The sequence below is a fragment of the Triticum urartu genome, chromosome 5 (assembly GCF_003073215.2).
Source record: "Triticum urartu cultivar G1812 chromosome 5, Tu2.1, whole genome shotgun sequence".
NCBI classification, from domain to species: Eukaryota; Viridiplantae; Streptophyta; class Magnoliopsida; order Poales; family Poaceae; genus Triticum; species Triticum urartu.
The window spans coordinates 254,640,838-254,664,638 of NC_053026.1; positions in this window are offsets into that span (position 1 = coordinate 254,640,838).

Here is a 23,801-nt window from a genome sequence, read left to right on the forward strand (position 1 = left end):
CTCAGACTTGGTGAAATTAACACTTGTCTGGAATTTCAGATCAGGTAGCACTCTTCGGAGCAACAAAACTACATGCTACAGGACCTGATCATGGCAAAGTAAAGCATGGCATGGAGCTACTCAAAGATCTTAACAAAAGTCCCTTAGTGACCTTGAGCCAAAAGGGATCGGAAAATACAATTGCAAGCATGTGAACATAGCAAAAACATAATCAGTTTTCAGACTTAGTGAAAAACTGAGACATGCTGAAATATAACTCAAGTAGGCATGTTTACGAGCTCGATGCACTCACTACGGTGCAAGTCATGGCAAGACAAGCATACATCCATCAAGAAGGCACAAAATTCAAGCTATACATGGCAAGAACAATAGCATAGCATGCACGGATCAACTACAACATCACCGGCAAAATTGCAAACAAGTTGACAATCTGCCCAGATTCACGAAGTAGCAAAAGTAGAGCTCGATTGACTCAAGCTAGGGTGCTCCATAATTGCAAACAAAGACATGGATGGATAGAGAACTACAATATTAACAAAACATCCTTACTGATCATCCTCAAAAGAGGCACGGATCACTAGGAAACAACATGAACATATGGCATCATGAGATAAACAGGTCAAGGACTTAGTGAAATTACTAAGTCCCTGAAAACAGAATTAGCAAGTGCACCACTTTGCAAGCTTGCACTAGTCACCACACACATCACAAAAATACATGGGTTGCACCTCTGAAAAGATGACAAAACCCTTAACAAAACACATGTAGAGCATCAGGGCATAGCATGCACACAATAATCATGGCAAAAAATGACAAAAACCTAAATGGAATAGCAGATCTGACAATTATCTCAAGTAGCCCTCTTCTAATAGCATATCGGGCATCAAGATGAACTCAAATGATAATGACGCAATGGAACGAAATGATGTACTCTCTGAGATGAACATTTTTATATGCTAAATGCATGAATCGGAGCTACGAATGCAAAGTTACGGGGTCATGAACATGAGCACTTGGACTGAAAATATCAGGGACTTAGAAAAAAAACAGCCCTCAGATCTAGGGTTTGACCGGCGCGCGAACTGAGGCGGCGGCGGGCACTGTTCACGGCGGGGATGGAGCTCGCCGGAACGGGATGACAGCGGCGAGGTGCTCCTGGGCCGGATCTTGCTGGATCCGGCCGGCGGGAAGCCGGAGAGGCGGCGGGGCGGCGGCCACGGCGCGGCGGCGGCGGTTGGTGGCGGCGAGCGCGGACGCGGCGGCGGCGACGGCCGGAGCTCGGCCTGGGGGCGGCACGGCGAGCTCGACCGGCGAGGCGGCGGCGCGCGGCGGCCTGCAGGGTCCGGTCGCCGGGGCGGAGACGGGCGCGGGCGGCAGAGATCGGGCGCGGGCGGCGGAGGCCTTTGGGCCGCGGGGGCCGGAGGCGGGCGCGGCGGGCCGGCGGGGAAGTGGGCGCGGGGCGCGGACAGGTGGCGGCCGGCGGTTGGCGGCGGTGACGGGCGGACGTTGTCCGGCTCCCCCGGACACGTCCGGCGGCGATGGAGACGGATTTTTAGGGTTTGAGGACGAGGGGATCCGGATTTTTCGGGGAGGGGGTATAAATAGGCATAGGAGGAGCTAGGAGAGTCCAAATGAGGTGCGGTTTTCGGCCACGCGATCGTGATCGAACGCTTTAGATGATGGAGCAAAGTTAGGTGGGTTTTGGGCCAAATTGGAGGGGTGTTGGGCTGTAACACACACGAGGCCTTTTCGGTCCCTCGGTTAACCGTTGGAGTATCAAACAAAGTCCAAATGATACGAAACTTGACAGGCGGTCTACCGGTAGTAAACCAAGGCCGCTTGGCAAGTATCGGTCCAATCCGGAAATGTTTAATCCCCACACACCAAAGAAAGCTAGAAATGACCACCGGAGGAGAACGAAGCGCCGGAATGCAAAACGGACATCGGGGAAAATGCTCGAATGCATGAGACGAACACGTATGCAAATGCAATGCACATGATGACATGATATGAGATGCATGACAACGACAACAACACACGGAGACAAAGAACCCGAACCCGAGGAAATAAATATAACTTAACGCCGAAAACGGCAAGAGTTGGAGTACAAATTGGGAAAGTTACATCCGGGGTGTTACATGCTGCTAACTAAAGCCGATCGAACCTGCTATATCTTGATGAATAGTGAGTGTTGTTGGGGGGTTGGATGAACAATTCCTAGTGGGGGGTTGGATGAACAGGACCCTGTGATAGTAGAGGCTATTGTCGCTGGATGAACAGGACCCTGATCGATCGAGCCGGTTGGGGGTGGATGAACAGGACCCCGTGGAGGGCTGGATGAACAGGACCCCGTGGAGGGCTGGTTGAACAGTAGATAGTGGAGGGCTGGTTGAACAGTAGATAGTGGAGGGCTGGATGAACAGTAGCTCATGGAGGGGTGGTTGAATAGGACCCCGTGCAGAGAGCTGGTTGAATAGTCACCGGTGGAGGAGCGGTGGAGGCTGGATGAACAGGAACCCGTGGATGAACAATCGCATGTGGAGGCTGAAGGAGGTCGACAGTGGATGAACAGTAGCCCATGGAGGCTGCATGAGATCGACAATGGAGATGAACAGTAGCCCGTGGAGTCCCATTTTGCGGTATGCCACACCCCTCCCGATGAATAGGACTCCCGTTTCGACCGTAGCGCTCCAACACAAGTCCGTTTCCTCCGTTTTGCGGTACGCCACACCCCTCCCGATCAACAGGACCCTGTTTGGACCGTAGGCACTCGGACACATGTCCGTTTCCTCTATTTTGCGGTACGCCACACCCCTCCAGGTGAACAGGATCCCGTTTCGACCGTAGCGCTCCAACACAAGTTCATTTCCTCCTTTTTGCGGTACGCCACACCCCTCCCGATCAACCGGACCCCGTTTCGACCGTAGGTACTCGGACACAAGTCCGTTTCCTCTGTTTTGCGGTATGCCATACCCCTCCCGGTGAACAGGATCCCATTTCGACCATAGGTGGTCGAACACAAGGTCGTTTCCTCCGTTCTGCGGTACGCCAGGCCTTGTTTCGATTGGCTATTCCGTCCAAGCCGGTTGGCTCCCAATGAACACGACGCATTCCGTTGCCCCCCGATGAACACGACGATGCTGTTTCTCCGTTTTGCCCCCGCCGGTTGGCTGTCGATGAAAAGGATGCCATCGCTGCCTCTCCATGCACACAAGCCCTGGCCGTACGTATACGCGAGTAGGCGTTCGAGACCCCGCCCGTATGTACGTATGTGCCCATATTTACTTTCTTGCACCCTGGCTGGACGTACGTGTACATGCTACGTGCGCGCCTCTACTATGACACGTGCCCTTCCTTACTCGGCCACGGTTCATCGCTGCAACCTGCAGGCAGACCGATCGACCAGTATGTATGTACACGTTCGCGACCAGAATGACAACGCCACGTACGCTTCGACCAGGTGGGTCCCAACTATTAGGGAGGATATGGAGGCACTTCCTTGCATGCGAAGATGTAGCTAGTGGGTCCCAGCAGTCAGGGGGAAACATTTTTCCGTGAAATATGGTGGCCCATCCGGTGGGTCCTTGCTATCAGGTGGAGGAATCATTATTTTGCGCGTAATAAGGAGGCACTTCCTTGCTGTGGCCGTGGACCCATCTGTCAGCCTCTCCACGTACAGTACTCTTCCGATGGAAGTCGTTCCTTGACCACATTAACCACGCTGCGCCGAGAGCACCAAGGCGGTGGACGACGACGAGGCCTAGGAAGGTGACGACGCGGAGCAGGGGGAGACACGGTAGTGGATGCCCACGCGGAGAGGAGTATGACGATTCACTGGTTCGGCTGCAGTGTGAGGCTGTCGTCGCCGCAGAATAACATGGGGTGTGGGTGAGTAGAGGGATGGCTTGGCCAGCGGTGAGAGTAGTAGGGGGGCGGTGAGGCCTCCGCGGCAGCACAGCCGACCACGGGAGGCAGGAGCAGGCGACACGACCGGTGCTGGTTTGGGCGGTTGGAGCAAGAAGACCATAGGTTGAAGAAGCACTACGGTCGTTGGATGGACATCGTACGGTCATTGGAGCTAGAATCATTCATATTGACTAAGTTGACAAAGCCCCCCATCCCCGTCAACTTAGTAGGCCCACAAGTCAGCCTCCCACTATGGTGGGTCTCAGCTAGCAAGGGGAGTATTAATTTTTGTGTGTTTTGACCACGTCGCACCGAGCGCATCCAAGGTGGTGGACGAGGGTGAGGCCTTGGACAGCAACGAGCCAGAGATGGGAAGACGCGGGAGTGGAGTCGCAGCCGGAGAGGTGTACGAGGGTTAACTGGTTCTGGTGCGGCGTGGTTCGACGGTCGGTGAAGAAGAACATGAGGTGTGGAGGGGTGGAGGGATGGCCTGGCCGATGGTGGGGTAGCGCTTCATAGGGAAGCATGCTAAGCAGAGCTGCTAGCAGCAGGAGGCAGGAGCAAGTGGTCCCGGCGATGCTGGAGGAAGAAAACGATAGATTGAAGATGGATGCCGGTTGTTGGATGTAAATCCAACGGCTAACGATGTTAGAATCATTTGCTGACTAAGTTCACAACGACTTGCGTTGGCTTCGACCTATTAGCCCACATTTCAGCCTCCAAAAATGTGACACATATTCAACCCATTTTTTTTTCAGAATTTACAGTCCATTTGATCTTTTTTTTTGAGAATTACAGTCCATTTGATGGGTTGGGTGAACAAATAATGTAGCGTCCATGCGGCCCATTTTTTAAAACTATAGCCCATTTTCACTTTCTCAAAATACATGAATTTGCTGGGCTGGCTGAACAAATAATGTAGCGTCCATACGGCCCATTTATTTTTTTTCCTAAAAAGTTACAGGCGATTTGCACTTTCTCGAAATAGAAGATTTTTCTAGGCTGGTTCTAATTATAATGTCGGGTTGGGTGCAACAATGTTATCAAAAAATAAACAGGGGCTGAGCATTTTGTTATAAATATATTTAAATAATAAGTGATTTATTATTACACTGGTCCTTAAATCTTACCAAGCTTTTGTACACAATCACCAGGAGTTTCGTTGCCTTAATGCAAAAAATCCCGGATTTTATTGTTAAAAAAATTATTTTTATACGTTTATAAGATGTGGGATATTGTTTTCTTAGATATGTAAGTATCTGTTAAATATATGATGACAATAACAATAATATATAATAACATATAAAATAATTTAAATATATATAATATAGTTAGAAGGGAAACATAAGTTGGACCTGGCGTTCCTATTCTTATATAGAAAAATAGAATAGACCTCTGCGTTTTCTTCAAAAAAATACATAAGTTGGGCTGCCGATATTTCAGGTAAAATAAAACCTCGGATGGGGAGGTCTATAGGCCGTTCGATACATGATGGCCCTTAAGAAAATACAAACCACATGTCGTTGGCTGCGCATGTTAAAAAAGAAAGCCTGGACGGGGCAGCCCACGACCCAGCTGATACTTGCTGCCCCATTGATAATAAATGATACCTGCCAGCTCCTCACCTTCGTTGTAAATTTATCTCCTTTAGTAAATACGTTGAAGTACCTCAAAAATGTAACTATGTTGACAAACTCGTGGGCCCCAATGCCAGTATAGCATTGGGAGGAAGTATTTTTCAACGAGGCACTTGCTTGCGTATGGCCATAGACCTGGTGGGTCCTGACTGTCCACCTCTCCACATACAGTCCTCTCTAGATTCCTCTCGTTTGTTCAGCATGTTCACAATGGTAGACAGCGGTGCCACGGTGAGCGCACAAAGGCATGAGAAAGAACCACCGGAGGTGGTGCCTTATTTCTACCGAAACTACTGAACTAGCCCGGTGGCCAAGTGACACTACCCGACCGCTGTTTCGCCCTGGTTCGATTCCACCTTATGCAGGGAAAATATCTCCAAATTTTTTTGCCTCTGCCATTATTGACATGTGGGTCCCCATTGTCATCTACGCACACCACATCCAACACTTGCAAAAATTTCGTCCCTCGTTTTCTCTATTTTCACACACTCGACATTGTGTGGGCATTTTGAAAATAGCATATCTTTTTGACTGTGCATCATATGAAGATGTGCTATGCATGAATGTTGATCAGGATGATGTTAACTGGCTGATAGTTCCATTTTCGACCACGAATAAAACTTCCAACATGATGTTATCCTTGTTTGAAAAAGGCGTGTTAATATAAATGCTCTGCCTCTGAAACTTGCAGTTTCTTATCTGAAACTAAAACTTGTCGTTTCTTCTCTGAGAATCACATTGTTTGTGCTTTTATACTCCTATGAAACTACATTTTTAAGTGCTAAAAGTAGATCTCTAGAATTCATAAAATACTTCATATGCTCAATACTGCAAATATGGAACTCGAAAGACATTCATATATGAAAATACTCTCAAAATACACAACACAAAACAAAATTCACAACCTACAAATACTGACAACCCTAAGCTCCTCCTGACAATTCACAACCTGCCCGACTATTGGGCTGGGGGGCAATCCCCTTCTATTCCTCTACGACAGACAACCGCCCCGTGAAACGATGTGAACGGCGAGGGAGAGGATGGCGGGGAAGCATCGTCGGGCCAACTGCTTTTCTCCTCTTGGAGTTGGGTTCGGTCGACAAAGACTCCATCGGCTCGCTCTTGCACGGCACCCTCACAGACGACACCCTGTAGATGCTCGATCCTTCAATCTCTGGTGGATGCTCCATCTGGGATCGATACTTCCACCACCGCTGCCTCATGATCGGATTCGGTGAATCTGTTTGCTCCATGGCCCAGAGGAGCAGCTCTATGTACTCCGACGTGACTCCCTTCGGCAATATCGCCACCATTTTGCTCTATTGCAGATATTTGGCCATGGATGTCGCCGCTAGTTGGTCCTTGTTGTCAAACCAAGACTGTATCTCCAACATCCTAGCTAGCTTCACAGGGTCGCTGTCTGCGATCCTCACATATCGGTTGTACTCCTCCATCGATCTACTTATCCACAACACCTTCACTCGCCGGCGGTGGTTTTTGAATGGAAGAGGAGAGGAGCAGCACTGGTTTTGGATTAGAACGGGAGAGGAGAGACGCTGGTTTTGGATTGGAACAGGAGAGGAGGGCGGTGGTTTTGAAATGGAAGAGGAGAGGAGCGGCGCTGGATTTAGATTGGAACAAGAGAGGAGTGGTAGTGGTTTAAGAGGAGAGGAGCAGCGCTGGGCTTGGAAGTATTTTTTTGCGTATTTTGGGTCAAAGTTTGACCATGTACTGTATCTGACAAGCAAAATGTGAATGCATGTCACCAAAAATTGTATCATTTGGTTCGTATCTGAATGTACTTTCAAATCATATTATTTTTGCAACATATAACATATATTTTATTTGTGAAAATCATGGTCAATTATGACCTAGAATAAAAGGGAGACTAGTTAATGTGAGGTCACTTTCTTAATTGAAGGGTTTTTGATTTTCATCCAGTCACAGCACGCCGGTCCTCTCGTTCAATCCTAAATCGCTACCGCACGCTCCTCTCCCTGTTCTCCATTGCAAAACCACCTCCTCTCCTCTCCATCATCTCCATTCCAAAACCACCGTCTCACCTCTCCCTCTTCTCCATTGCAAAACCACCCCCTCTCCTCTCCATCTTCTCCATTGCAAAATCATCGTCTCGCCTCTCCCTCTTCTCTATTGCAAGACCACCGTCTCTCCTCCCATCTTCCAAAGCTAGTACCGGACCTCTCAGAAGGACATCTATGGAGAGGATGCAGCAGCGAATCGGGCAGATCGCCGGTGGCGACCAGGCAAAGTTAGCCAGGTTGAAGGAGATCCTTACTTGGTTTGACAATGAGTGGGAGATTTCGAGGATGGTGAGAGCCATGTGGCAATGTATCCGAAAGAGCGAGATGACGGCGATGAGGGCGGCGATGTACTCCTCGGCGACAGTCACGCCACAGTCCTTCAAGTTCATCGAGTATCTCCTCTAGGCGATGGAGCAGACTGATTCGCCTGAGGCGAAAGTTAGGTGGACGTGGTGGGCGTACAGGTCGAAGGTTGAGCATCCAGAGGATAACGAATCGATCGAGTACGGTGTGCCGTTCGTGAGGGTGTAGAGCCAGCCGGAGCCACATGAGTATTCGTTCTCCCATCACAAGAGGAGGCCGGATGGCGCGACATCGCTTCCCCGCCATTCTCCATGGTTCCCTCGACGCTCGCCTTGTTTAAACAGCGGCGGTAGGATTTAAGGTAAGCTTCGCACTAACCTAATCTTCCATCTGCTCATGCTTACAATCAATGTGATGGCTAATGAAAATCATGCTTACAATCAGTCTCCGTGTACTATGCCAATCAACCTAAAATAGCTCTGGACCTTTCGGTCAAAGTTGTGACACTGTGTACAAATAAAGAAAAATAGATTGGTGCCTCTTTCAGAAAAAAGTACTCCCTAGAAAACTGCCAATATAAGCTACTAGTATTTGGTTAGAGGATTTGCTACCGAGAAAGATCCGTCCACAGAGAGCGCCACACATCCCATTGGTGGTGGTGGATGCAAATGCGTGCATGGAGCATGGTTGGTGTAGGTAATTTTTACTTGGCACACCTCTCACTCTGCATATATTCCGGTTCCATCTGTACATTTGTGCAGTTCCCCCAAAATGCAGCAGAATAACCCTGTTTGCACAGATATTGAAAAAGCATGATTACATTATAGTGGCACTAGTTGATGAAACATACACTAATAAATAGAAGAAAATATTGCGATAGTATCATAGTATGCCGTGCTACGAGGGCGAGATGGGCCCTGCGATGCCTCATACGGTAGGCCTCATACTAGAAATCGACCCAATTCTCCCCGATACACCTTCTGCCAGTGATGAACATTAGTGTACAGCGGTAGTACAAGGAGGGGCCTTGAGACATTCCAATCTCTATTTTTGTGCAGATCAACTAAAATTAAGCACCCCAGTTTGCAGAACGCTTAAACATTAACAATGGGACTAGTTGATGAAACATACACTGACAAAGAGAAGCACTTTCTTTATCTACATTGGAAATGAAATGATAGAGAGGACACTCGCTCTATTTTAACTGTATTATTACTTCATTTTATCAGTGGCACTAGGGTTGAGTAGGTGGCAAGCGAGGTGTACCGTGTGTCGCAAGGATGGAGGCCGGGGGTGCTTAGACTAGGATGCTGAAGCTGGCTCTTTCAGTCCCTATCTTCCCCCCTAATGTTTCTGTGGTAGCATTTGGGTTGTAATCCAAACTTGGCCGAACTGGTGTTGCATCCCCCTACCTGCCTAGCTTATGTGGCGAACTTGTCTCCTGCTAGTACTTAGTCCGTTCTAGTAGTAGTTGCATAACTGCCCATTTACACTGAGATATTGTCGGATAATGGTTCTCTATGGTTGGGTTTCTTTAATGAAATCAGAGGAAACCCCCTCTTTCGATATATAAAAGACAATGGCACCAGTGATGCCAAAACATTGCCTCAAATTACTAGTGCCACTAGATTAAGGTGAAAAATAATAACATTACTACTTTATCATGGCAGTGCCAAAACAGTAGCACAAGAGCACCCAACATGCAGGATCTTTGGCAAATGGTTGGACCAAAAAGGAACATACCTCATGATGGGAACCATATCTACAGTCAATGCCATCGTTGATGGGATGACACCAGTCACCAACATGGATGATTCAATTCATCGAACCTTTTTGTGCAGTTCACCTAAAATGAAGCAATGTCACATGAGCTCGTAGCTTCTTCTTCATTTTTTTAAGAAAAGGGCTCCAGCCCCGGTTCCATTTCCATCAGAAAACGAAACCCACAGAGCTTCTTCTTCATTAGTTGCAATAAAATTGAGCAACATCAAGGTTGGTTGTGAAGCTCGTGGAATGTTCAACTATAATTTGGATATCATTTGTGCAGTTCAACTAAGATCAAGCGTGAATTGTATATCTCTGTTTGCACAAAAAAGGTGGAAAGGAGGGTGACTAACAAGTGAAGAAACATACATCAAATGAAAAGAAGCATGTTCCTTATCTGAATGGCAATCCTACAAGGACAGTAGGAGTTTCTAAAGCAGCAGCATTGCTAGATATTAGTGTGGGCATTAGTATTAACTATGACAACCGTTAAAAACAACATTACTTTAATGGTGCCATTGCTTCATTTTACTAGCAACATTACATTAACAGCTGATACGTCTCCAACATATCTATAATTTATGAAGTATTCATGCTATTATATTATCTGTTTTGGATGTTTATGGGCTTTACTAAACACTTTTATATTATTTTTGGGACTAACCTATTAACCCGAGGCCCAGCCCAAATTGTTGTTTTCTTGCCTATTTCAGTGTTTCGAAGAAAAGGAATATCAAACGGAGTCCAAACAGAATGAAACCTTTGGGAGAGTTATTTTTGGAACAGAAGCAATCCAGGAGACTTGGAGTAGACGTCAGGGAAGCTTCGAGGAAGCCACGAGGCAGGGAGGCGCGCCCCCACTCTTGTGGGCCCCTCGTGGCTCCCCTGACTGACTTCTTTCACCTATATATGTCCATATACCCTAAAAAATCGAGGAGAAGAATAGATCGGGAGTTCCGCCGCCAGAAGCCTCCGTAGCCACCGAAAACCAATCTAGACCCGTTCCGGCACCCTGCCGGAGGGGGGAATCCCTCTCCGGTGGCCATCTTCATCATCTCGGCGCTCTCCATGCCGAGGAGGGAGTAGTTCTCCCTCGGGGCAGAGGGTATGTACCAGTAGCTATGTGTTTGATCTCTCTCTCTCTCTCTCTCTCTCTATATATATATATATATATATATATATATATATATATATATATATATATATATATATATATATATATATATCTCCCTCTCTCGTGTTCTTGAGTTCGCACGATCTTGATGTATCGCGAGCTTTGCTATTATAGTTGGATCTTATGATGTTTCTCCCCCTCTACTCTCTTGTAATGGATTGAGTTTTCCTTTTGAAGTTATCTTATCGGATTGAGTCTTTAAGGATTTGAGAACACTTGATGTATGTCTTGCATGTGCTTATCTATGGTGACAATGGGATATCACGTGATCCATTTGATGTATGTTTTGGTGATCAACTTGCGAGTTCCGTGACCTCGTGAACTTATGCATAGGGGTTGGCACACGTTTTCGTCTTGACTCTCCGGTAGAAACTTTGGAGCACTCTTTGAAGTTCTTTGTGTTGGTTGAATAGATGAATCTGACATTGTATGATGCATATCGTATAATCATACCCATGGATACTTGAGGTGACATTGGAGTATCTGGGTGACATTAGGGTTTTGGTTGATTTGTGTCTTACGGTGTTATTCTAGTACGAACTCTATGATAGATTGAACGGAAAGAATAGCTTCATGTTATTTTACTACGGACTCTTGAATAGACCGATCAGAAAGGATAACTTTGAGGTGGTTTCATACCCTACCATAATCTCTTCATTTGTTCTCCGCTATTAGTGACTTTGGAGTGACTCTTTGTTGCATGTTGAGGGATAATTATATGATCCAATTATGTTATTATTGTTGAGAGAACTTGCACTAGTGAAAGTATGAACCCTAGGCCTTGTTTCCTAACATTGCAATACCGTTTTTGCTCACTTTTACCACTTGCTACCTTGCTGTTTTTATATTTTCATATTACAAAAACCTATATCTAGCATCCATATTGCACCTGTATCACCATCTCTTCGCCGAACTGGTGCACCTATACAATTTACCATTGTATTGGGTGTGTTGGGGACACAAGAGACTCTTTGTTATTTGGTTGCAGGGTTGTTTGAGAGAGACCATCTTCATCCTACGCCTCCCACGGATTGATAAACCTTAGGTCATCCATTTGAGGGAAATTTGCTACTGTCCTACAAACCTCTGCACTTGGAGGCCCAACAATGTCTACAAGAAGAAGGTTGCGTAGTAGACATCAAGTTCTTTTCTGGCGCCATTGCCGGGGAGGTTAGCGCTTGAAGGTATATCTTTAGATCTTGCAATAGAATCTTTTAGTTTCTTGTTTATCACTACTTTAGTTTATAATAGAAAATTATAAAAAATGTAATTGAGGATACCTCATATACTTCATCTTTTTAATGTCTTTCATGAAAATAAGGATTTCGATAATTGTGCCAAAGTGTTAGAAGAAGAATGCATTAGAATGTTTGGCACTAAATATTTGGATGATGATAATGATTGCAATGTTTTTAGTATGAATTCTTTGAATATCCATGATGCTAATGATATGCAAATCCACAAACTTGGGGATGCTATGTTTGATGAAGATGATATTTTTTATTCCCCAAGTTTTGATGAGCAAATTTATTTTGATGATAGCATGCCTCCTATTTATGATGATTATATTGATGAAAGTGGGTTTGGAAGAGTGTTAACTTTAGGAAGTAATGATCCCACTATTTTGGAGGATGTTGAATCTTATTGTGATAATTATAAAAGTGGATTTGGAGAGGTCATGACTTTATTTAGTAATGATTCCACTATTTCGGAAGAGGTTCCAATTGATTATGAGAACGAAGTTGCTATCTATGATGATTATTGTGATGACTTGTATGCTATTAAAAATAATGATAACCATGAAACTTGTCATCATGATTTTAATTTTCAATTGGATTATGCCTCACATGATAGTTATTTCGTTGAGTTTACTCCCACTATTCTGAATGGGAAGAATTTTGCTTATGTGGAGAGTAGTAAAATTTCTATGCTTGTAGATCATGAAAAGAATGCTTTATGTGATGGTTATATTGTTGAATTCATTCATGATTCTACTGAAGATTACTATGAGTGAGGAACATATGCTTGTAGGAATTGCAATAATATCAAGTTTCCTCTCTATGTGCTTAAAGTTTTGAAGTTATGCTTGTTTTGCCCTCCTATGCTAGTTGATTATTGTTCCCACAAGTTGTTTGGTCACAAAATCCCTATGCATAAGAAGTGGGTTAGGCTTAAATGTGCTAATTGTATTCTTCATGATGCTCTCTTTATATTTCAATTCTTATCTTTTATGTGAGCATCATTGAAATCATCATGCCAAGCTAGGGGCATTAAACGAAAGCGCTTGTTGGGAGGCAACCCAATTGTTATTTTTGTTCCTTGATTTTTGTTCCTGTTTAGTAATAAATAATTCATCTAGCCTCTGTTCAGATGAGGTTTTATGTTTTAATTAGTGTTTGTGCCAAGTAGAACCTTTGGGAAGACTTGGGGAAGGTCTTTGAGATCTTGCTGTAAAAAACAGAAACTTTAGCGCTCACGAGATTTGCTTCCATTTTTTACTGGAGAGTGCCATTTAGTTAAATCTTTTCGAAGATGATTAATATATAAGTTCCTCACGTCCAGCAATTTATTTTAGAATTTTGGGGGTTCCATAAGTATTCGAAACCTACAGATTACTACAGACTGTTCTGTTTTTGACAGATTCTGTTTTCATTGTGTTGTTTGCTTATTTTGATGAATCTATGAGTAGTATCGGAGGGTACAAACCATTGAGAAGTTGTAATACATTAGATATTACACCAATATGAATTTAGAATGAGTTCACAACAGTACCTAAGTGGTGATTTATTTTCTTATAGTAACGGAGCTTATGAGTTTTCTGTTAAGTTTTGTGTTGTGAAGTTTTCAAGTTTTGGGTAAATATTCGATGGACTATGGAATAAGGAGTGGCAAGAGCCTAATATTGGGGATGCCCAAGGCACCCCAAGGCAATATTCAAGGACAACCAAGAGCTTAAGCTTGGGGATGCCCCGGAAGGCATCCCCTCTTTCCTCTTCGTTCATCGGTAACTTTACTTGGAGCTATATTTTTATTCACCACATGATATGTGTTTTGCTTGGAGTGTCATTTTATTTTGTTTTGCTTGCTGTTTTAATAAAAATATCAAGATCTAAAATTATTAATTGGGAGAGTCTTCATATAGCTAAATAATTATTTAACTACTCATTGTTCTTCACTTATATCTTTTTGGAGTAGTTTGTCATTTACTCGTGTGCTTCACTTATATCCTATGAGTAAATAGTGGAATGATTTGAATATCATAAATCTGAAATTTTATATGTTTCATATGCTTATACCATGGGGAGTAATGACTTCACATATAAGAAGTGGAGGTGTTAAATTTATTGAAGGTTGGCAAACATTGTATTGGTCACTTGAACAATTCAGGAAAGAATATCGAGGGAAGAGAGATTTCACATATAAATATACTATGTTCGACATATTTTGTAATTGTGAGAACTCATTAAAATATGACATACTAAAAGGTTAATGTTGGACAAGGAAGTCAACGTAATGGGTTACGTTTCTTATATCCGAAATAAAGTATATTGTCATGGATCAATCAACATGTTGAGCTTGCCTTTCCCCTCATGCTAGCGAAATTCTTTGCACCAAGTAGAGATACTACTTGTGCTTCCAAACATCCCTTAAACTAGTATTTCCATGAGAGTCCACCATACCTACCTATGGATTGAGTAAGATCCTTCAAGTAAGTTGTCATTGGTGCATGCAATAAAAATTGCTCTCTAAATATGTATGATCTATTAGTGTGGAGAAAATAAGATTTATACGATCTTGTGATGAGGAAGCAATAAAAGTGACAGACCACATAATAAAGGTCCCTATCACAAGTGGCAATATAAAGTGATGTTTTTTCACATTAAGATTTTGTGCATCCAACTATAAAAGCGCATGACAACCTCTGCTTCCCTCTGCGAAGGGCCTATATTTTATTCTTGTCTTATACCTTATGCAAGAGTCATGGTGATCTTCACCTTTCCTTTTTACATTTTATCCTTTGTCAAGCACATTGTGTTGGAAAGATCCTGATATATATATATATATATATATATATATATCCAATTGGATGTAAGGCATCATGAATTATTATTGTTGACATTAACCTTGAGGTAAAATGTTGGGAGGCGAATCTATAAGCCCCTATCTTTCTCTGTGTCTGATTAAAACTTTGAACCCATAAATATCACGTGAGTGTTAGCAATTGTGAAAGACTAAATGATAGTTGAGTATGTGAAGTTTGCTGAATTAAAGCTCTGACATAGACCCTTCCTGAAAATAAGATGAATTGTAATTGTTTGATGACTAATAACACGGTTTGTTAGTTTTCAAGAAAGTTTATGATCTATACTTTAACATGTGAATAGTTTGTTACTTGATCATGAGAAGTTTTATGAGTTGAGCTACTGTTATGATATATAATGATGCTAGAAAAGGTGATTGAAATTATCATTGATCAAACTTGTGCACCTGCTAGAATTCACACTTCATAAATTATTTCTTTTATCATTTACCTACTCGAGGACGAGCAGGAATAAAGCTTGGGATGCTGATACGTCTCCAACACATCTATAATTTATGAAGTATTCATGCTATTATATTATCTGTTTTGGATGTTTTTGGGCTTTACTAAACACTTTCATATTACTTGTGGGACTAACCTATTAACCCGAGGCCCAGCCCAAATTGCTGTTTTCTTGCCTATTTTAGTGTTTCTAAGAAAAGGAATATCAAACGGAGTCCAAACGGAATGAAACCTTCGGGAGAGTTATTTTTGGAACGGAAGCAATCCAGGAGACTTGGAGTAGACGTCAGGGAAGCTTCGAGGAAGCCACGAGGCAGGGAGGCGCGCCCTACCCCCTGGGCGCGCCCCCACCCTCATGGGCCCCTCGTGGCTCCCCTGACCGACTTCTTTTTCCCATATCTGTCCATATACCCTAAAAAACATTGAGGAGCAGAATAGATCAGGAGTTCCACCGCCATAAGCCTTCGTAGCCACCGAAAACCAATCTAGACCCGTTCCGGCACCCTGCCGGAGGGGGGAATCCCTCTCGGGTGGCCATCTTCATCATTCCGGCGCTCTCCATGACGAGGAGGGAGTAGTTCTCCCTCGGGGCAGAGGGTATGTACCAGTGGTTATGTGTTTGATCTCTCTCTCTCTCTCTCGTGTTCTTGAGTTGGCACGATCTTGGTGTATCGCGGACTTTGCTATTATAGTTGGATCTTATGATGTTTCTCCCCATGTACTCTCTTGTAGTGGATTGAGTTTTCACTTTGAAGTTATCTTATCGGATTGAGTCTTTAAGGATTTGATAACACATGATGTATGTCTTGCATGTGCTTATCTGTGGTGACAACGGGATATCACGTGATCCACTTGATGTATGTTTTGGTGATCAACTTGCGAGTTCCATGACCTCGTGAACTTATGCATAGGGGTTGGCACACGTTTTCATCTTGACTCTCCGGTAGAAACTTTGGGGCACTCTTTGAAGTTCTTTGTGTTGGTTGAATAGATGAATCTGAGATTGTGTGATGCATATCGTATAATCATACCCATGGATACTTGAGGTGACATTGGAGTATCTGGGTGACATTAGGGTTTTGGTTGATTTGTGTCTTAAGGTGTTATTCTAGTATGAACTCTATTATAGATTGAATGGAAAGAATAGCTTCGTGTTATTTTACTACGGACTCTTGAATAGACTGATCAGAAAGGATAACTTTGAGGTGGTTTCATACCCTACCATAATTTCTTCGTTTGTTCTCCGCTATTAGTGACTTTGGAGTGACTCTTTGTTGCATGTTGAGGGATAACTATATGATCCAATTATGTTATTATTGTTGAGAGAACTTGCACTAGTGAAAGTATGAACCCTAGGCCTTGTTTCCTAGCATTGCAATACCGTTTTCGCTCACTTTTACCACTTGCTACCTTACTGTTTTTATATTTTCAGATTACAAAAACCTATATCTACCATCCATATTGCACTTGCATCACCATCTCTTCGTTGAACCAGTGCACCTATGCAATTTACCATTGTATTGGGTGTGTTGGGGACACAAGAGACTCTTTGTTATTTGGTTGCAGGGTTGTTTGAGAGAGACCATCTTCATCCTACGCCTCCACGGATTGATAAACCTTAGGTCATCCACTTGAGGGAAATTTGCTACTGTCCTACAAACCTCTGCACTTGGAGGCCCAACAACGTCTACAAGAAGAAGGTTGCGTAGTAGACATGAACAACTGCTACACAGTTGATATTTGGGCATGGGAGAGTAGGCGGACCAGGACAGCTGCATTTAAACGAAAAGAAGCAACTTATCTTAATGGGAAATTTAGCAGGACATGAAAAACAGTGCCATTGATTCATATTACTGGAGGCATTACATTGAAAACAACATTGATTTAACCTGTCCTTCCTTTTAACAGTGTGACTGCTACATTTTACCAGTGGCATTACATAAGAGGGGCTCGGGGCAACAAACATCAGAACATGATATCTGGGTTGGTCCCATTTTTGTTCAGTATAGCCACCTTATACCATGTGAGGCTAGCAAATCTAGTGCTGGACATACTCTGTTGACTTGTCCCCCAGTCCCCACTTCCTTTCCTTTTTCAACCAATAGATCAGGTTTATATTGAGTTTGTACTGCGTTTCCCTTTATTTCCCTATTAGACCAAGAGATCATTTGGATAGCTAGTCTCTGCTACTTTTCGCCCCCATTATTTCCTCTTTCGACCAAGTCCTAGATTCAGGTAACAAATTTTCCCCCACCCCCACCCTCTTTCTTCCTTGTTTGAACCAAGTAGTACTAGATTCGAGTGCATGAACTAGTTTTACCTCTTAACAGTAAAAAATTAGGTGGCTTTCGAACAGCCGATCGATCCTATCGATGAGGGGGCCTGAGAAATAGTAAAAGATACAAATGCAGCGACGTCAGGAGCTGGGGGAGTAGAGCAAGGCTGGTTTCGAAGGAAGTTATACCCGAGGGTCGCCGGGATGTTGCTAGGTGGGCAGCGGGAGGCCGGATCTGCCCACACTATGGCAGCAAGGAAGAAGGGGTCGGAGACCCTCCCTAGCCTGCGGTGCATGGGAGAGAACGACAAGGCACATTGATCGGGACGTGCCGGCAGTGGGTAAGAGCCGTCGCCGAGCTCGACTGCGTGAACGTTGCACCTTTTCACCTTCCCCGATGGAGAGGATCCGGCTGGATCTGTGACCAGCGGTGAGCAGAGAGAGAGAGAGAGTGTGTGGCCACCGCTATCATATTTAGATATGGAGAGGACGAGACAGTGTGAAGAGAGCAAAACTAGCAAGCAAGCGCGGAGGCTCCTGCCTATATAGTGGAGTAGTTTTCTTTTATCTACTGGAGCCAGATTGACCTCGTCAATGACTGTCGAGAAGTCTTCATGCACGTGCCCCAGAGGCGCAGTTGTTGTCATTTTGATCTGAAGCACTGGATAACATGTAACATGAAAAAAATGCCACATGACAAGAAACCATAACCTGACCGCCCCAAGGAGACAACATGAATCCTGACGGACAAACTATACGAGGATCAAAGCTCAAATAAAAAGATAAACTCGTAGAAAAGGGGTCCATCAATAGATGTCCTAATTAACATAGCTGGCCTGACCTAGATGGAAGCTAAGTAGTCTTCGTGCATGTGCCCCCAATGACCAACGCCTTGGAGGAACTCAGTTGTCGCTGTTTAACCCTCGCAATGATCTGAAGCACATGACACCTAATATTGCGAGATGACAAGAAACCTTTTTTTAGATTTCTCATCAGAACTACAACCTTGTACAACACAACCTGCATGATATGTAGACGATAGCCAATCCAGCCGTGTCTGCTGGAGTCTGCTCACATGCATAGACGAACTGATCTTCCGTGTCATGCAGGGATTGTCTAGGCACCGATGTTTATACAACACTGCTCCAGTACTATCGCCCATCTCTCTCTTCTATTAACTCACCCGACTTGCGGGGCCAGGGAGTGTGCCTATGGTCGGTTCTCAGTTGTGGTCCCACATGTGGGGGAAAAGTCAATATGACGCACGTTCCATTCAGAGAGTGGTGTGCTACACCGACTGGCTATCTGGGGTGCGATGCGAACGTGATGGGCATGTTGTATACTCCGTACGTGTGTACCGCCGTTTTCTTGAGGCTTTGCTACATGGCGCAATCCATGGATACAAAATTATACTATTTAAAAGTCGAGGGCGGGGCTTTTCCCACGCGGTAGGCGGGGAAGTTCTGCCTAGTCGGTTCGACAGAGATGTGAGAAGATGAGGGACAAGGCTGCTGCAAACGTAGGGTGTGTGATTTTACAGCGAGTTACTGCTGGACAGGTGGGGCCCCGTGATTTGACTTGCCATTATCATTTTAATTGCGGCGCTACGATCGACGCGAGTCTCCCGATTCCTGACCACCTCCATGGTATACAGGTGCCTCTCCCAATGCTCCACCATGTAGAGCATGGTTAATAGTATAGCCAGCTCCTGGTGCTGCATGAGTATATAAACATGCCATGTCATCAAAAGTTAGTAGTATTATTTATTAGTCCTACAATAGGGTTGTCTATATGGTTGGCTATAAGGTTTCTCTCACTTTCTCTCTATCTCTCTCCTTTGTCTAGGAGCACGTGTAGAGGCTGGCTCTTGCATGAGAGCCCACTCCTCCACTTTTTCCTTGCCTCTCTCCTCCACATATGCAAAAATGCCATGTAAGCGGGCTTATAGACCACTATTGTACTTGCTCGTACAGGTGCTAAGCCTGCCACATAGGCATAAAGTCTGATGTGGCAAGTTAATTAAGAAGAGAGAGACTAGTTTGGTGACTTCAGGAAGAAACGGTGCTAAGCGCGTGTACCTAGGTGAAAAGACAATTTTGAGTCTATAGCTAATTAAATGAAGCAAGCTTAGCAACAAAAAACTAAGCACCTATGCATTGGGGACTTGAGTTGCTAAGCCATTTAATGCCCTTAGTTTTCATCTAAGCACCATTTCATTGGAAGAGGTCACTCCTTGACAAATGCAGTAAATACTACGAAGAAAGAGATAGAGAGAAGTAAAAAAATACTCTTATAGCCAACCTTATAGCTAACCTTGTTGTATGAGTGACTAAGTGATACGTCTCCAACGTATCTATAATTTTTGATTGTTCCATGCTATTATATCATCTGTTTTGGATGTTAATGGGCTTTATTTTATACTTTTATATTATTTTTGGGACTAACCTATTAACCCAAGGCCCAATGCAAATTGCTGTTTTTTTGCCTATTTTAGTGTTTCGCAGAAAAGGAATATCAAACAGAATCCAAACGGAATGAAACCTTCGGGAATGTGATTTTTGGAACAAACGTGATCCAGAGGACTTGGAGTGGACGTCAAGAAACGAACGAGGAGTCCACGAGGCAGGGGGCGCGCCTACCCCCCTAGGCGTGCCCTCCCCACTCATGGGTCCCTCGTGGTTCAACCGACCTACTTCTTCCTCCTATATATAATCACATACCCTAAAAATAACCAGGAGCACCACGAAACCCTATTTCCACAGCGGCAACCTTTTGTACCCAAGAGATCCCATCTTGGGGCCTTTTCTGGAGCTCCGGCGGAGGGGGCATCGATCACGGAGGGCCTCTACATCAACTCCATGGCCCCTCCGATGATGTGTGAGTAGTTTACTTCAGACCTTCGGGTCCATAGTTATTAGCTAGATGGCTTCTTCTCTCTCTTTGAATCTCAATACAAATTTATCCTCGATCTTCTTGGAGATCTATTCGATGTAACTCTTTTTGCGGTTTGTTTGTCGAGATCTGATGAATTGTGGGTTTATGATCAAGTCTATCTATGAACAATATTTGATTCTTCTCTGAAATCTTTTATGTATGATTTCTTATCTTTGCAAGTCCCTTTGAATTATCAGTTTGGTTTGCCCTACTAGATTGATCTTTCTTGCAATGGGAGAAGTGCTTAACTTTGGGTTCAATCTTGTGGTGCTCGATCCCAGTGACAGAAAGGGAAACGACATGTATTGTATTGTTTCCATCAAGGATAAAAAGATGGGGTTTATATCATATTGCTTGAGTTTATCCCTCTACATCATGTCATTTTACCTAATGCGTTACTCTGTTCTTATGAACTTAATACTCTAGATGCATGCTGGATATCATTCAGTGTGTGGAGTAATAGTAGTAGATGCAGGCAGGAGTTGATCTACTTGTCACGGACGTGATGCCTATATACATGATCATGCCTAGATATTCTCATAATTATTCACTTTTCTATCAATTGCTCGATAGTAATTTGTTCACCCACCATAATACTTATGCTATCTTGAGAGAAGCCACTAGTGAAACCTATGGCCCCGGGTCTATATTTTATCATATAAGTTTCCAATCTATTTTATTTTGCAATCTTTACTTTCAATCTATATCATAAAAATACAAAAAATATTTATCTTATATTTATTATCTCTATCAGATCTCACTCTCGTAAGTGACTGTGAAGGGATTGGCAACCCCTTTGTCGCGTTGGTTGCGAGGTTCTTATTTGTTTGTGTAGGTACGAGGGACTTGCGTGTGGCCTCCTACTGGATTGATACCTTGGTTCTAAAAAACTAAGGGAAATACTTACACTACTTTGTTGTATCACCCTTTTCTCTTCAAGGGAAAACCAACGCAGTGCTCAAGAGGTAGCACTAAGTGATGACTATGTATGACATGCCAACATCAGATAGCCTAACACATTGTGTGAAATCTCCAAGGGAGCGAAAGCACGAGCGAGGCGGCAGTCGTGGTAGGCGCGACCATGATATGGGCTGCTGGCAGCCCTTGGATCTGAGATCAAACGGTCACATGCTAAGTTGCTGAAAAATTGCAGAATAACCCTCTAGGATAGGATATTCACCCATAGGTCTAGAATCACGCCATGCAACCGTTTGATCTCAGATCCAAGGGCTATCGGAAGCCCGTATCATGGGAGCATGGAAAGCTTCATATCACCTGTAATGTTTCCGACGCTTGACGTGCGCGAACTTGCAGATGCATGAAGCCATTTAATTGGACATATAGTAGAAATGACATCTAATTGCCCCCCATAGTACTGTGCATGAATCCATTTATCCATCGGGCAAGCCCACTACCCTGTCGTTCGCACGCCCCACTCAGCATTTTTACAATCAGAAAACTGCTAGTAGTTCGATCCTACTCGTCCCAGGCCGTCCTTTAACATTACGGCAGTTCGCTCCTAGTCATCTAGTTGTTTCACATTACGGCAGTTCCACTAATCCTAACCCTCCTCCCAAATCCATGGCGTCCCAAATCTCCATGATCGGCGGTGAGTATAAGGTTAGAACCATCACCGGCGATGAGTTCGACGTCATCTACACTCGTTCTTCCGCGACGGTGAAAGGATGCCGTGCTCGCTTCAGACGCATGTTTGAAAAGTCAAATGATGAGTGGGTCGCTGGGCTAGATGTTGAGTACACCACGGTCCTGGGAAAAGGGAAGAATATAAAGGAGGAAGATAGGAAGAAGCCCGCCGTGATCCAAGTTTGCGTGCATAACTTGTGCTTAGTCTACCACATATGCCATGCCAACGTTGAGTGCGAGGATTTTAAGAACTTCCTCAGGGGCGGCAAAGTCAAATTTGTTTCTGTAGACTTTACGAACGACAAAGAAGTCCTGCGTTGGATAGGCATCATTGTAGGCGATTCGTTCGACCTCTAGAGGAATGTGCTGGTGTCCTCCCGTCATCCATCAATGTTGACCCTGGCAGCAACCATGGTTGATCCTTCGTATGGTAAATTGATGAAACCTCCGCCCAAGTTTCATCATGCATGGCAGTGGAATGTAATAGATATACACCACATCAATTACGCTGCAATGGATGCCTACCGTTGTTTCAATATCTACAAGGGTTGGATGAAGAGCGAGACCAAGTGTGCGGTTCAAGTAAAGAAGTATTGGCCAAGAGGAAGAGGGATAAGGATGAAGTTAAGCACGTGGACGAGGAGTCCGAGTAAGGTGGCAGTGTCGTTGCTCATGGTGGTTGTAATGCAGTGTCTACCGGATTAGTTGCGTAGTTTAATTTCAGGGTGCTTAGTTTTATTTGAGGGGTGTGTAGTCCTGAGCCCCCAGCAGAACCATGTTATGTTCCTTCTTGTTACTTTAACTCTTCAGTACATACATATTAGTATTTCTTATAGTTCATCTTGTAGTTGGTAGTACTACCACTCGTTTCTTCACATTATATACGTACAATATATATGGCCAACATCATATAGCTAGTAGTTTAGTTGTCAAAGAATTTCAGGGTGCTTAGTTTTATTTGAGGGGTGTGTTGTGCTGGCCACCATTATTGTGACTCAAATCTCTTTTGCCATGTTATAATGACATAAATACCTATGGACCAACATGTCAGCTCTCCCTCTATCTCACTACAGTACAATAAAGTGTGGGGCCTACTTGATCCCAACATCGTTCTTATTTTCCTGTAAAATTATTCGCTTGGTTACTCCTGACAAGCGGGGCCACACTTATCATTGTGAGAATCGGCTTATTTTTGTCATATAACATGGTCAACAGGTTTGACATGAAAATAACAATGTCTAATGGCATTTTGAGCAAACATCTAACAGAACAATGGCATTTTTGAGATATATAATTGCATTTTTGAGCAAGCATCTCACGGATGGACGACATCTTTGAGTAGTTGTAACTTCTAATGGCAAAACTGAGTAGTGATACACAACTAGTGGCATAAATAATAAGAACCCAAGAATTAAATAGGTATGCTAATTTCTTTCATAGAATTTAGCACCCCATTTAAGAACATACTAGCTTTTTTAATAGTACTATATGCATAATTTGGCAACAAGCACTCTATATATGTACCACCTTTTTTCTTTAATTTCATCTTGTTAGTTTTGCTCCATGGCGCAATCCATCG